Here is a 15580-nt window from a genome sequence, read left to right on the forward strand (position 1 = left end):
TATGTCACACATCTCAAGTCCATGAGGAATCTAAGCAGATGACACACGTTGGAAACCACACCTGTGAAACCGTAAGGGAAAATGACAACTCAGTGACCATACAGTACACTGGTTGAAAACGACAGACAGGATAGAGGTAGAAGTGTTAAAGTACTTGTAGCAGGCAGGAATGTTTTCTCACCTGTGTGTCACTGGAAATATTGCTGGATGACTGAGTCCCTGTTGTCAATGTCTTCCTTATCTGCTTCCTCCTCATCACTGTCCCCAGGCTCCACAGCTGCCACAACACCGCCATCTGGACCATCCTCCTGCAGAAAAGGCACCTGTCGTCGCAAAGCCAAGTTGTGAAGCATACAGCAGGCCACGATGATCTGGCACACCTTCTTTGGTGAGTAGAATAGGGAACCACCTATCATATGGAGGCACCTGAACCTGGCCTTCAGGAGGCCGAATGTGTGTTCGATCACCCTCCTAGTCCGCCCATGGGCCTCATTGTAGCGTTCCTCTGCCTTGGTCCTGGGATTCCTCACTGGGGTCAGTAGCCATGACAGGTTGGGGTGACCAGAGTCCCCTAATAGCCACACACGGTGCGTCTGGAGTTGCCCCATCACATAAGGGATGCTGCTATTCCGCCCGATGTAGGCGTCATGCACAGAGCCAGGGAACATAGCATTTACCTGGGAGATGTACTGGTCTGCCAAACATACCATCTGTACATTCATGGAATGATAACTCTTCTGGTTCCTGTACACCTGTTCACTCCTGTGGGGGGGGGGGGGGGGACCAAAGCTACATGGGTCCCATCAATGGCACATATGATGTTGGGGATATGTCCAAGGGCATAGAAGTCACCTTTCACTGTAGGCAAGTCCTCCACCTGAGGGAAAACGATATAGCTCTGCATGTGTTTCAGAAGGGCAGACAACACTCTGGACAACATGTTGGAAAACATAGGCTGGGACATCCCTGATGCCATGGCCACTGTTGTTTGAAATGAGCCACTTGCAAGGAAATGGAGCACTGATAGCACCTGCACTTGAGGGGGGATTCCTGTGGGATGGCGGATTGCCGACATCAGGTCAGGCTCCAACTGGGTTCACAGTTCCTGGATTGTGGCACGATCAAACCTGTAGATGATGATCAAACTTCTTTCCTCCATTGTCGACAGGTCCACCAGCGGTCGGTACACCGGAGGATGCCGCCATCTCCTCCCATGTCCCAGCGGACAGTGCCTAGGAAAGGACAACAGCGACCACAGAGTCAAACAACTCAGAGGTATGTACCCACAATCTACACAGAACACCATTCATACACAAAATGTGGCCTGTATTTCTGCTGTGAGACAAGGCCGAGGTATGTGTGACGCAGTTGGTAATTAGGCCATGTGGGCCCCTGAAATGGCAGCTGCCTGACCTCTAAACTGGGACAATGGGATGTGAGGTAACTGCGCTGGCGTTGTACACCGTCGCGGTAGGCGGTCGAAGACCGCGGCACAATGCTGCATTGGTTAACATTGGACCCTATACGGGTCCCAGGAGCCAATGAAGATGTACGCTGGCGGTGATGGTACGCACCGCCGCAGACGTGACCGCCATTTTCTAGCTGTTGAATCACTCGATACCTGATCTTCAACAGGAGAGGACCTACACTGCAAGTGCTGCTGTGACCTCGGTCTGGAAGAGACAATGGCTTGTGCGTCTGGGGAAAGGGCCCCTGCCTTCACTGCAGAGGAGTTGGAGAATTTCGTGGACGGGGTCCTCCCCCAGTACACGCTACTCTACGGTCCTCCAGACCAACAGGTAAGTACACAGGGAGCATGTTGTATGGGCTATGCCTGTGTGGAGAGGGCTGGTTGTAAGAAGGAAGGGGGCACAGTTCTGCGTGCATGAAGGACTGTGAATGCATGTGCCACGTGGCAAGGGTAGGGATGTGGGCCACTCACTTTGACGGTGCAGTTCGAAATGACTTCTCTTCTTCCCCTGTTCATGTCATGTAGGTCAGCGCCCACCAGAAGAAGGATTTTTGGCGTGCCATCGCCAAGGACGTCCGGACCCTGGGGGTCCACCACAGACGGAGCACCCACTGCCGTAAAAGATGGGAGGACATTCGCCGCTGGAGCAAGAAGACGGCGGAGGCTCAGCTGGGGATGGCCTCCCAACGTGCCCGTCGAACCATGACCCCCCTGATGTTCCAGATCCAGGCGGTGGCCTACCCGGAGTTGGATGGGCGCTTGAGGGCATCACAGCAGACACAAGGGGGTGAGTACACTATCATTCAGCGGACTTTGCGCGCAGTGAAGGTGTCTGGGGGGGGGAGGAGGCCTGTGGGTTTCCCTAGGCCAGGGCGAGTTCCGTAGGCTAGGCCCCTCCGTAAGGCAGGCCATGTGGCACCCCACCCCACCTCTGTAGAGTGCCAAGTACAGGTATTCATGCCCCTGTGTCATCTATGTGTGCAGATGTTGTCCATAGCCTTGTAGGCCATTTCCCAGGAATTGCATCTGTAGAGCCCAACAGCGCGACGTAGTGCAGGGGGCTGCTGTGTCTGTATTGTCTTCCAACGGTAGCGGTAAGCCATGCACTCAACCTGTCTTTCTTCTGTTGTTCCCCCCTCTTTTTGTGGTCTCCCTGTTCTTGTGTGCATTAGCATCATCAGGCGGAGGTACAGTGGCACCGGAGCATGAGGGAGCTGCATCCCACATGGCCATGGAGGGCCACACTACAGACTCTGAATACACCAGTGGGACGGAGGGCGAGGGGAGCACCACCACCACAACCAACGACATTGACTCATCCTCCGATGGGAGCTCCCTTGTGGTGGTGGCAACATCAGTGCCCCCCACTTCTACAGGTACATTCGCCACCCCCCCTACCAGCACCGCCCTCCCAGCAGCCCCTCAGCCTTCGCCCCGTGCCCGCTCACCCAGGAGGGTGGGCATCACCTTCGCCCCAGGCACCTCAGCCCCTGCCCCTGTCACCTCTGCTGCCCTCAGTGAGGAGGCCATTGACCTCCTCAGGTAACTCACTGTTGGGCAGTCTACCATTTTGAATGCCATCCAGGGTGTAGAAAGGGAGTTGCAACACACAAATGCATTCCTGGAGGGCATTCATTCTGGTCAGGCTGCCCTTCATCGAACCCTTCAAACTCCGGCCTCAGCACTGATGGCAGCCATTGTCCCTGTGTCTAGCCTCCCCCCCCCCCAGCTTCCTCCACCCAGACCCAATCCCCTGTACCTCTGCCTATCCCAAGAACACCATCAGACCAGCCTGCACACACCTCACCACACAAGGGAAGCTCAGGCAAACATAAGCACCACACATCCCACAGGCACTCACGCAAGCATCACACACACATACAGACAAACCAACATTCACTGCCTCCACTGTGTCCCCCTCCTCCTCGTCTCCCTCCTTCCTCCCAGTCTTGTCTACACTCACACCTGCATGCACTACCACTACATCCACTACATCCCTTTCCAGCACACCCACCACCAGACGCCGCTCACGTGCAGTCACCACCCCCACTACCATTTCCACGTCCCCTGTGTCCTCTCCTAGTGTGTCTGTGACGCCCCCTCCGAAGATGCACAAACGCAGGCACACACCCACCCAACAGCCATCCACCTCACAACAGCCTCCAGCCCATGCACCTGCACCCAAATCCACAAACGTTACACCTCCTACAACCACCACCTCTTCCTCCACTCCCAAACCCCCTCCAGCTACCCATCCCAGTGTCTCCCAAAAACTTTTCCTGTCCACCCTTAACCTATTTCAACCTCCCCCCCCCCAGTCCAACTCATAGGTCCCGTACTAGCACCTCAGCCAAAAAATCTCCGGGACCAGTGGTGCCTGTTACAGGTATGTGGAGTGCACCGGCCACCAGGCCAGCCAGTGTGGCACGGAGCCACAGCACAGCCAGTCCCCCCCTGTGAAGCACCAGAAGTTGGACAGTGCCCAGCGGGAGAGGGGGAAGACTCCAGCCAGCAAAGCCGCTCACAGGGGTCCCGGGGGGAGTGTCGACTCAGCTGTGACTCCTCCCAAGGTGGGGAAGGGGCAGAAGAAATCTCCAAAGTCTGGGAGGAGCAGCACAGCGGAGAAGATCGCCATCATCCCCGCTGGCTAGGAGGCCACCGCCAGCCCCATAGTCACTGCCCAGGAGGCCACCGCCAGCCTCATCGTCACTGCCCAGGAGGCCACCGCCAGAGTCACTGCCCAGGAGGCCTCCGCCAGCCCCATCGTCACTGCCCAGGAGGCCACCGCCAGCCCCATCGTCACTGCCCAGGAGGCCACCGCCAGCCCCATCGTCACTGCCCAGGAGGCCACCGCCAGCCCCATCGTCACTGCCCAGGAGGCCACCGCCAGCCCCATCGTCACTTCCCAGGAGGCCTCCGCCAGCCCCATCGTCACTGCCCAGGAGGCCACCGCCAGCACTCTGGGCACCAGTCCCCCTCCAGAACCAGTGGAGAACAGCATACACTCCGTCTGTCCTGCACAGGATGAAGCACTCTGGGCACCAGTCCCCCTCCAGAACCAGTGGAGAGCAGCATCCACTCCGTCTGTCCTGCACAGGATGAAGCACTCTGGGCACCAGTCCCCCTCCAGCACCAGTGGAGAACAGCATCCACTTGAGAGACTGTAGCTTTGCACTCCCCAGGATGGTACAGTGGGCAACCCACCCACTGTAGAGACTTGAGAGACTGCAGCTTTGCACTCCCCAGGATATGGCAGTGGGCAACCCACCCACTGTAGAGACTTGAGAGAGACTGTGGCTTTGCACTCCCCAGGATGGTACAGTGGGCAACCCACCCACTGTAGAGACTTGAGAGACTGTGGCTTTGCACTCCCCAGGATACATCAATGGGCATGGAGCCCTGTCGTGGATCTGGCGAGGTGCTGAAATCCGGCTGAGGTGCCCCCCCCTCCCCTTCCCCCTGAGGTGCCTGTTGTATTTCTATCTGATACCCCTGCAGTGTTCTCTCCATTTGTGGACAGGTATCTAGTGTGGGCCTCGCCCATGCATTGTGGGCCCAGTGGTCCACGGACATTGATATGTGCATACCTGCAGTTCTAATCGTGATGTATGATTTTCAATTGTTTTTATATATCTGTATATATTTGCTTACTGTATTTTGATATATTACAATGGTTCCAATCATTTCCTTTTGTCTTTGCATTCTTCCGGGGGAGTTGGGGGTTGTTACTGTAATGTATAGATAAGCATTGGTGTGTGTGTTGTAGTGGGTGATGGTCGGGTGGGGGTTGGGGTGTTGAGTGTGTGTGTCCCTGTGTTTTTGCCTCCCCCCTCCCCTATGTCGTAGGTGCAGTACTCACCGTGGTCTTCGCCGCCGGCGTTGATGATTCTCGTAGAGGAGCAGGAAGACTAGCGCTGGCAAAATATGAAATTCCGGCTCCATGGTGCCCTCCTTCCTCGTGGAGTGTGTAGAGGTGAGCATTTTCCCTTCGAAATTCCTGTTTCCGCCGTGTTTTTATCCGCGGTGAATCAGCCCCGGAAAAGGTGGCGGATTGGTAGGTTGTGATACTGTGGGCGGTACATTGTCTCTCGCCTGTCTGTTGGCGGTGACCGCCGCGCTGTTTGTTTCTACCGTCGTGGCGGTCGGAGTGTTAAAGTGGCTGTCTTTATTGGCGGTTTCCGCCACGGTCATAATTGCAAAAAATTTACCGCCGGCCTGTTGGCGGTCTTACCACCGCTTTAACACCGTCTGCCAGGGTTGTAATGACTACCTAAGTACGTTCATCATTATGGAAGCATGACGGATAGCTGATGTGTGCCCCTGCAGCTTAAATAGGGGACGAACGGGCTTCTCCAAGGGTTACCTGTAGATAGTGTCTGTGAAACATATGCCTAAGGAGGTCGTCACTAAGGAAACAAGGGTAAACAGATAACAAACAACCAAAACAGTTGGGAACAGAGACTAACATACCTGGGGGGGTCCATAGCTATGAACTAAAATGGGGTTAGTTTGTTGACCATTAGGAGGGGCTGGAGCTCTGCCACCACATTGCAACCAACAGCGGCCACCCACCCATCAGCGATCCCAGGTCTTTAGTGAGATATTCAGGGCTGTCGTTAAGGGGGCAACGCCCATGAGTGGTATGTAGTCAGTTTGAGCAAGTGGGAGAAGATGTTAATGGTCTGTGTCTGCCTTTGACGCACTGTCCTGGTTCTACAGATGGTGGACCAGTGCAGTTCTCTCCTTTTTGCTTTTGACTTCCAAGGGCTTGTGTGGTTTACCCCTTTGCTTTTGGGGTTTTCAGCAACGTTCCTCAATATGCGATGCCAGTTCATGGGTAAACTCCTGTGGCTTAGGGTCTCTCAAGTGCAACTGCAATAAACTCACATTTAAAGGAAGGAATTGTACTTCATTACAAACACAGAAAATTATGCCACTGCTGAAAAAGTCTTAGGCAGACCCAAGCCAGTTTTCCAGCTTTCTCAACAGTCTATGCCCTTGTGTGCTAACTTTCCCAAGGCTTTCAGCGCTTAAGGCCCACACTAAAAATCTTGAACAAGGACCACAGTGTGCGCACAAAGGTGAGACTGCCTTCTGGTCCTATATATGTTTCAAGACTTTAATACCATTGAAAGTCATATGGTCATCCAAATCCATGAAACCTTTATACGCTAGAAAACAAACCTTCTGAATTGATTCACTTCCTTCTTTACAAACCGCAGAGAATGAAGAATTTCCTAACTGTCATAACAGAAAGTTTCAATTCTATTAAGAACACAGAGGCAAGGATTATGCTATACTTTATTCACTTTTATTAACAGCTGCCATGTTAAGCTGTAACAACAGAACTTAATTTCCCATGAATCACCTGGAAAAAGACAAACATCAGTCCAGCTAGTCAGGAGCAAGGGTCTCTTTTCTTAGTCCCTTGTTGATTCCGCTGCCTCCTCTATCTTCCTGCGACAGAAGCAGAGTAATCCCATCCATCATTCCTGTTTAGATAAGTCTGTTCCTAAAGAAAAAGATGCAAAATTACTAGTTATCCGGTATTGGATTTTTCATAGATTCACATGCTTGAGTCATTCCCTATTGTTAAAGTGGGAGTCCTGCGGTAACATAGAAAAGCAGTATATAAGAATTCCATAGGCTGTAATGGCAGTAGCCATCAATTGAATAGCTTATCTATGTCCTTTTGAAAAAAGAACCAAATCTGACTAATGAAGGGTCGGGCGTCCGCACTCTTTAGAACACTCCTAAGAGAGGCTTTTTCCCCTTAGATTTTATACTGCACGTCATGTGCAGGGAGTCTCTCTGAGCTCTGCTCAGTGTTTTCCTTTGAAAATAATTTGTCTCAACCTGAAGATGTCAGAGCATTCTAAAAAAGGCCTTTTCCCTCTTGTAGATCCTGTGGCAGGAAAAGGCTTCATATTGATGACCCTCTTAAGGATTGCCTTTATTGCCTGTATCCTAAACATCAGACAAAAGACTGTAAGATCTGTCGAACTTTCTCATCCAGGACTCTGAGGGACAGAAAAGGAAGACTGCTTTTGTAGTTACAGGGGAAAACCAGTTCCTCAGGTGAGGACAGTGACAATCCTTCAAGACCCAAGAAAAGGTCTAATCAGCTGATCAGGGGCCCTCAGAGGAGAGCAGGAAGGTTGCTAAAACTCACCATAAAAACCCTTCAAAGGAGAGATCACAACTACTCTCCATTGGGGCAGCCATCTCACAGCCTTCTACACCTTACTACAAGAAAAAGGAGACTCATCGCCATCGTTCTTCTATATCTGAACCATCAACATCAAACAAAGCAGGAATCCAGTAGTCAACGATGCCACCGTCGACGTCCTCCACAATGACGGTAAGCACCTTCTCGTTGACGAGACCTTTGTCGCTTACAACGTCGACGACAGCAGTATGTACACCAATATCTTTAATGGTTATTGGTTCAGGCCTGCCAGAAACAGTGGATCTAACATCACCGCCAATAAAGAAAAAGCGCCCGTCAACGAAGCTCACTGCTGTATCGTCCACGAAGACCGCTTTGACCATCTATGTCTCAAGATTCTCCGTCGATGAGATCATCATCATCGATGACACCACCGTCAACTAAGCCATCGACAAAGAGACCATCGATGACAGCACTGTCGACGGCAGGAACGTTGATGGCTACATCATCATCGAGGACTACACCATTGTTGACACTACCATTGATGGAACTGTTGTCAACGACCATATCATAACTACAGCACTAGATCTAGTAAAGGAAGTACCAGTGCCATAATACTCTATAGCTATTCAACTACTAATCTCACTGATTCTGCAGTCATCATTAAGATTGCAAGGGTGTCAAGGTCTCCAGTACAACCCAAGTACACATCTCCAAGCAAAGTCTCTACCTTGCTACCCAGTCATCTTTTAGATTGGGAAGAACCCGATAAAGAGGACCCATTTGGGGACGCACATAGCCCATCAGAATTACGTGTGAAATACCAAGATGATAATGAATATGACTAGCAGGGTTAGGAGGCCTACTATACTCTTCATGGCAGGCAGTATGACCTGTTTTCTCAACCATGCAGTACAGTTCAAATGCCTGTATCTCTTGTCCAAGACCTTCAGGCCATGCTGCAGGACTATAAAAGAAGGTTTACAGAACCTACTCCGGAAGCAATGCAACAGCCTACACAACCATTGCTTCCAACTCCAGCTACCCCTAGAAACCTCCGCCGCCTCCCACAATTCCTAGGCTAACACCCAAGTCTGGGATAGCTGTCCCTCCTAGAGAGGACAATACATCCTCTGAAGATGGCAGAGAGGAGGGAGAGGTTATTATCCATTGGCATGGCCAAGATGAGTGGGATGATTATTTAACAACACCACCATCTCCACCTCCCCTTCATCCATCAGATTCTCCATCTGAGGACATCAAGGGGTTTCACAATCTCATGGACAGGGCTGCCACTCATTTTCACTTACCAACATCTGTGTCACAAACGGATTGTTTGCTGCATAATTTACTGAACAAGCCAGAAAATCAGTTAGATCCATTCCTATAATTGATTACATATGGAATGAGGGACAAAAAAATAAGAAAAATTCAGCAACAGTGCCTCAAGTACCACCTTGTCTAGATAAAAAATATAAAGCTACAGAGAACTATCCAGCATGCTTAATAGGGCATCCAAAACCTAACTCAGTAGTTGCACAAGCTGCAAAAAGGTGCTCCAAGAATCCCTCCACCCCAATCTCAACTCCACCTGACAAAGAAGGGAGACGTTTAGATAACTTTGGGAAGAGATTCTCCCTTACATCAGCTGTTACTGTCCGGGCAGCTAATGCTTTGGCAACTTTAGGTCGATATGACCGAGAAATGTGGTTGGATATGAACACCTACCCTGATCTTATCCCTGAAGACAAGCAGTTGGAGACAAAAAAGATACTGCAGGAAGAATAATCGATTGTGAAATAGACATTGTATTTGCGGATTTTAGGCAGCTTGATGGAGCAGCCGTTTTATTCTGCCAGGGATGGTTAAAGTCCACTTAGTTTAGACCAAGGGTGCAGTCTGGAATTTTAGATATGGCCTATGATGGAGAGAGTTTATTTGGCAAGCACATCGATGATTTTTTACTTGCGATCAAGACAGACACTGACACTGCTAAGTCTCTTGGTTCTCTGCAATACAGAAAAGTGCCCTTTTGAGGAGTCAAGGGGGCAAAGGTGGATATCAGAGACAACAGCAGCCTCCTTAATAGTTCAGGTCTACGTACCACCAGACCTATCATCACCCTTCTCCAGCAGCATATACCAGACAAGGAGGCAGACAGAAACAGCCCTTCTGAGGGTGCTAGACAGGCCACAAACAATGATTTATATGAGGTACCGGCTTTAGTTTCTTCCCTCCAGCACAACCAAGTTGGCGAAAACATCTCCTATTGCTTACATCAATGGAGGAAAATGACATCAGACAAATGGGTTTTGAACATAGTATCTTCCGGTCACACCTTGGAGTTTATGCAGAAACCCCCAAATCATGATCCAAAAAGAGTGCATCCACCTCATCTTCACTTATTGAAGCAAGAGGTTGCTCTGATGCTTTTAAAAGGAACAATAGAGAAGGTTCCTACTCATCAAAGAGGCCTAGGTTTTTACTCCAGTTTCTTCCTGGTGAGAAAAAAGTCTGGGGAATGAAGGCCAATTTAGGATTTCAGGTTTCTGCACTAACAATCCTTCCGAATGATAACAGTGGAGACTACATGACATCTCTGGATCTTCAGGATGCCTACTTTCACCTCCTGATTCATCCCAAGCATCGCAAGTATCTCTGTTTCACCATAGCCAGTACCCATTATGAGTTCAAGGTTCTGCCTTTCGGATTGACGTCAGCCCCCCCAAATCATTACGAAATGCTTTGCACCACTGGTGGCGCAGCTTGGCAAACAGAGTTTCTAGGTCTTCCACTATCTGGACAATTGGCTGCTCAAAGCACCAACATCTCAGCAGCCGTCTCTCACCACCAATGCCTGTTTAATGGTATTTTGAAATCTGGGGCTATCAGTCAATCACAAAAAATCATCACTTATCCCATCACACAAGATGATATTCTTAGGAGCAAAGGTCGATACAATAAAAAACAAGGCTTATCTATCAAAGGATCGACAGATAAAGTTAACCACCAAGGCTCTGAATATTTCCCAAAGAAAGTCCGTTTCTGCGAGGCTCTTGAAAACACTGCTGGGTATGATTTTTTCATCAATAAACCTGGTGCCTCTAGCAAGACTAAAAATTAGACCCCTGCAAGAGGAACTCCAGCTCCAGTGGATTCAGTCTCAAGGGTCCTTTGATGACTTAATCAGTGTTACACCAAGCATGATAGAGGCATTGCAGTGGTGGACCTGCATCTACCACGTTTCTCAGGCTTTGACATTCCTAGTCATGGTTCCGGACTTCGTTATTACTAGGCACGCTTACCTCGAGGGCTGGGGAGATCATTTACAGGACGTGCATCCAGGGAAATTGGCCAGAGAAGCCAAAATCGATGCACACCAATCTCCTGGAACTAAAGGCCATCTTCCTAACACTAAAGGTCTTTCCTCCGCAAATTTTTGCACAGACAACATGACCAGCATGTACTTTATAAACAAACAAGGAGGAACAAGGACCCTATCTCATTCGCAGAAGGCTTAACTTCTCTGGGACTGGTTAACATTGAACAACATATCTCTCAGGACAGAACGTGGCTGGCGTCAACGATGCCATCGCAGACACTCTTAGCAGGACAGAAGACAGTTGTCATGATTGGGAACTGGAACAGCAGGAAGTGAACAAGATCTTCTCCTGCTGGGGTCTAACAGCTCTAGATCTCTTCACGTCAACAGAGAATGCCAAATGGCAGTTTTACGCCAGTCGATTCCCTCTCCTGGGATCGTGGGGGAATGTCCTTTCGATGCAATGATCTGGGATCTTTCCATACGCTTTTCCTCCTTTGCCGTTGATTCCCAGAGTTCTCAGGAAAATGAAGATGGAACATTCAGCTCATCTTAATAGCTCCAAGGAGGCCCAGACAACACTGGTTCTCAGAGCTGATCCTCTTATCTGTGACCAAGCTGTCCAAGAAGCAAACACTACTGTAGAGGAACCAGGGACAGATATTCCATCCAGAACCAGCCTCTCCTCAGTTACAAGCTTGGCTCCTGAGTTCTTTGAATTCAGAGACCTGAATATCAGCCAAGAATGTAGAGAGATACTCTCTAGAGCCAAAGTCGAAAGTACTAACAGGACTTATAAACTGAAGTTGAAAAGATTTTGTGCTTGGTGCCAACAGAAACAATCTACAACCTTTCCATGCTTCACCTAAGCAAACCATACCTTATCTCCTCTCCCTTGCCAAGTCCGGACTAGTATGTGCATCTGTGAAAGTCCACCTAGTGGCGATCTCAAGATAATGACGCAGTGCTGGCAAGACTTCTCTATGCTCTGTCAGACTCATCAAACAGTTCATGAGAGGATTTTTGGGCATTTTCCTTCTTGTAAGACCTCCGCCTCCAGAATGGAATCTCAACATTGTTCTCGCTCAGCTAATGAAATCTCCATTTGAATCGATACATAAAGCTGAGTTGAAATATCTCACCTGGAAGGTCGCTACTTTTCTGTCTCTTACCTCTACCAGGGGAGTCAGTGACATACAAGCCTTAAAAATTCAACAAGCATTCCTGCATGTCACATCAGACTTTGTACTCCTTGAAACAAATCCAATTTACATCCCGAAAGTTCCTTCTCAGTTCCATATCAACAAGGCTATCATCCTAAGAGCATTCTTTCCAAACTCAACTACACCAGCAAAAAGAACTCTGCATTCACTGGGCATTAAAAGATGTCTTAAATTTTACCTCCATTGCACGAAACAGTTTCGTGAAACGGATCAACTGTTTGTTTCATACAGTCAAGGAGCTAAGGGAGCTCCTGTAAGAAAACCAATGATTGCAAGATGGATTTTACATTCTATTCAGTTCTGTCATTCCAAAGCTGGCAGAGCACTGACCAGGAAACCTAAGGCACATTCCACAAGGGCAGTGTCAACCTCAGCTGCTCTTTTCGCAGGCATATCTTTGGGTATGGAGCATGGAAGACTGTCCATTCCTTCAGGCAACACTACTGCTTGGACTCAGCTCACTGCAGTGATTCAGCAGTAGGACAAGCAGTGCTGGGCCATTTGTTTCAATGAGGTGAGCATATTTTCATGGTAAGCTGTGTTCATGATGCTATAATGTTACTTGAATTTATGTAATTTAGCAGCATATTTTTAATTTGTGTGTGTGTGTGTGTGTATATATATATATATATATATATATATATATATATATATATATATATATATCAGAACAAGGTCCTTTCAGGGTTAGTGATGCATAAACTATGCAAAAAACAAGAGAGAACTCTGGGTAGTTACCAAATTTAGGTGGAGAGCAGCTCCAGTAAGGAGCACTCTGCAACACCAGCGACACTCTAGATTTGCTCACCTCAACTGTCTGTTTATCTAGCAAAGTTTTCAAGCAACGGATCATCACAGTGCTATCCGCGCCAAGCTAGATATAGAGATAGTCTTTTGCCATTTGTACAGCAAAATCTTTAGGCATAAGATTGACTCAGTGTCATCCTCCCGAGCTGTAAAATGACAGAATCCATTTACCACTCTAGGGACAGTATTACAGCTTTGGACTGGTCAAATACCATCCAAGCCAACCTGGAATTAGCAAAGCAACCCCATGACACATGTTGCACTCTCCTTAGAGCTCTTCAGAGAGGTTTAGCTTTGTCCAGACAAAGAAGAGCACCCAGTATAAGTCAAAACAAGGACCTTTCAGGGTTAGACTAAAGCATAAATTATGCAAAAAACAAGAGAGAACTCTGGTTCCCAAATTTAGGTGGAGAGCAGCTCCAGTAAGAAGCACTCTGCAAGACCAGGGACACTCAAGATTTGCTCACCTCAAATGTCTGTTTATCTAGCAAAGTTTTTAAGCACAGGATCAGCACAGTGCTATCTGCGCCAATCTAGATAGGTATAAAGTATTTTGCTGTTTGTACAGCAAAATCTTTAAGCATAGGATTGACACAGTGTCATCCTCACTGAGCTGTAAATTGACAAAAGCCATGTAGCACTCCAGGCACAGTATTACAGCTTTGAACTGGTCAAATACCATCCAAGCAAACCTGGAATGAGTAAAGCAACACCTGACATGTTTTCGCTCTAATTAGAGCTCTTCAGAGGGTTTAGCTTTGCCCAGACACAAGGGAGCACCCAGTATAAGTCAAAACAAGGCCCTTTCAGGATTATAGTGACACATAAATTGTGTAAAAAACAAAAGGAACTCAGGGCAGTTCCCAAATTTAGGTGGAGAGCAGCTCCAGTAAGGAGCACCCTGCAACACCAGCGACACTCTAGATTTTCTCTGTTCAAATGTCTATTTATCTAGCAAAGTTTTTCAGCATAGGATCAACACAGTGCTATCCACGCTGAGCTAGAGAGGGACAAAGTATTTTGCCATTTGTACAGCAAAATTTTTAAGCACAGGATTGATTGACAGTGTCATCCTCGCCGAGCTGTAAAATGACAAAAGCCAACCAGAGTTCTCTCTTGTTTTTTGCATAATTTATGCGTCACTAACCCTCAAAGGGCCTTGTTTTGACTTATACTGGGTGCTCCCTTGTGTCTGGACAAAGCTGAAGAGCTCTAATGAGAATGAAACACATGTCAGGGCTAGGACTATGGTGTTTTAAAGCTTATCCACCACCAATGACGCAGTGCTTGGGACAGGCTTAAAGTAAAACCTTTTAAAGGTAAAGTCCGAAGAGATTGAGAGTGTCCTTCAGTCGAGGCCATAGCAGCTCTGGCAAAATGAGCACCAAACGTCGAAGCCAGCCTCTTACGTGGCCCATCTAGCGATGGTGGGGAAAAAGACTTCCTTTTGAGGTTTCCTATTGACAATCAGGAGTTGACACTTTCCATTGGGACTGTTGTCTTCCGCCATCACCTTGTAAGCCCTAATACTACAACCGCATATAACTTGGCGGAAGCTGCAAATGAAGGATTGTAAACAACACAGGAATTATATTTTGTTTGTTTCAAAATATGTTAAGTAACCCCATTGGGGTGAATACTCTACTGGATACTAGGCATAATAATGTAGCCGGTTTGGCTGATATTTCTTTCCTGGAGAGATACCAAGAGAAAAAGAGGTTTAATACATTGTTAACGTTCCAAAGGGGGGATATCTGGTTTCTGGAGGGAGGGATAATCAAATGCCCCTGAAACACTTACGGATTAGAGTATGTTCTACTGCCGGATGGTCACCAGTCTGAGAATGCCCAGTACCAGCCAGTGAGGATTCACCTCAGGATTCTGAAGGAGACCTGCAAACAGGGGTAGACTGATTGGAGAATCCTAAGAAAGTTACATCAGAACTGAATACTACACTTGAGATCCCCATTTTGGGGTCACAAGCACCAAGTCCGCTTGTTTACACCAAACCTGGGAGGATCATTGCAAATGGGGAAATGCGTACCCTGCTTCTACTTGCCAGTTCTGTAGAAAATTCTGTTGTCACTGTGTTGAGGTCTGGTCTCCAGCTGAAGTACCTGATCAGTTGATGGTCCAGGCTAGACACAAAGAGATCCACAGTGAACAGAGCCCACTTCGTCAGAAGAGCTTAGAAGACTGCCTGATCTAGTTTCTAAAGGCTCACATCCTCCAGGTACCCGGGACTGCCAGTCCTCTGTTTGATTGGCTTTCCCGTGGAAATGCTCTGCCTTCAACGAGATGTGGTTCTGGAGGCAGTAGTCCCAAAAACCTCTGGCCAGATCCACAAGGGTTTTGGATCTTGTTACTCCCAGGTGATTGATGCAGCAGACCACTGCTATGTTGTCCATTTTCAGGAGGACACATCATTTTTCCTTTGCTTTGGTCCAGCATTTTATTTGTATTTTTTTTTTAATTATTAAGCATTTATAATAACACATCCATTGTACCACATCTGAGAGGCCAGCACTTACATCTTGTGTACTGATTAAAGCGTAAGAAGTAACAAAGGCATATATCATCGTACAGTA

At 48.2% G+C, this 15580-nt stretch overlaps 1 protein-coding gene across 2 annotated transcripts in view; it reads left to right on the plus strand.

Annotated features, from left to right (window-relative positions):
* ZSWIM8 (zinc finger SWIM-type containing 8) overlaps window positions 1–15580 on the plus strand; it is a 2332791-nt gene that overhangs the window by 818099 nt on the left and 1499112 nt on the right. The window lies entirely within an intron of this gene.

This window comes from Pleurodeles waltl, chromosome 6 (genome assembly GCF_031143425.1).
Source record: "Pleurodeles waltl isolate 20211129_DDA chromosome 6, aPleWal1.hap1.20221129, whole genome shotgun sequence".
In the NCBI taxonomy this organism is placed as follows: Eukaryota; Metazoa; Chordata; class Amphibia; order Caudata; family Salamandridae; genus Pleurodeles; species Pleurodeles waltl.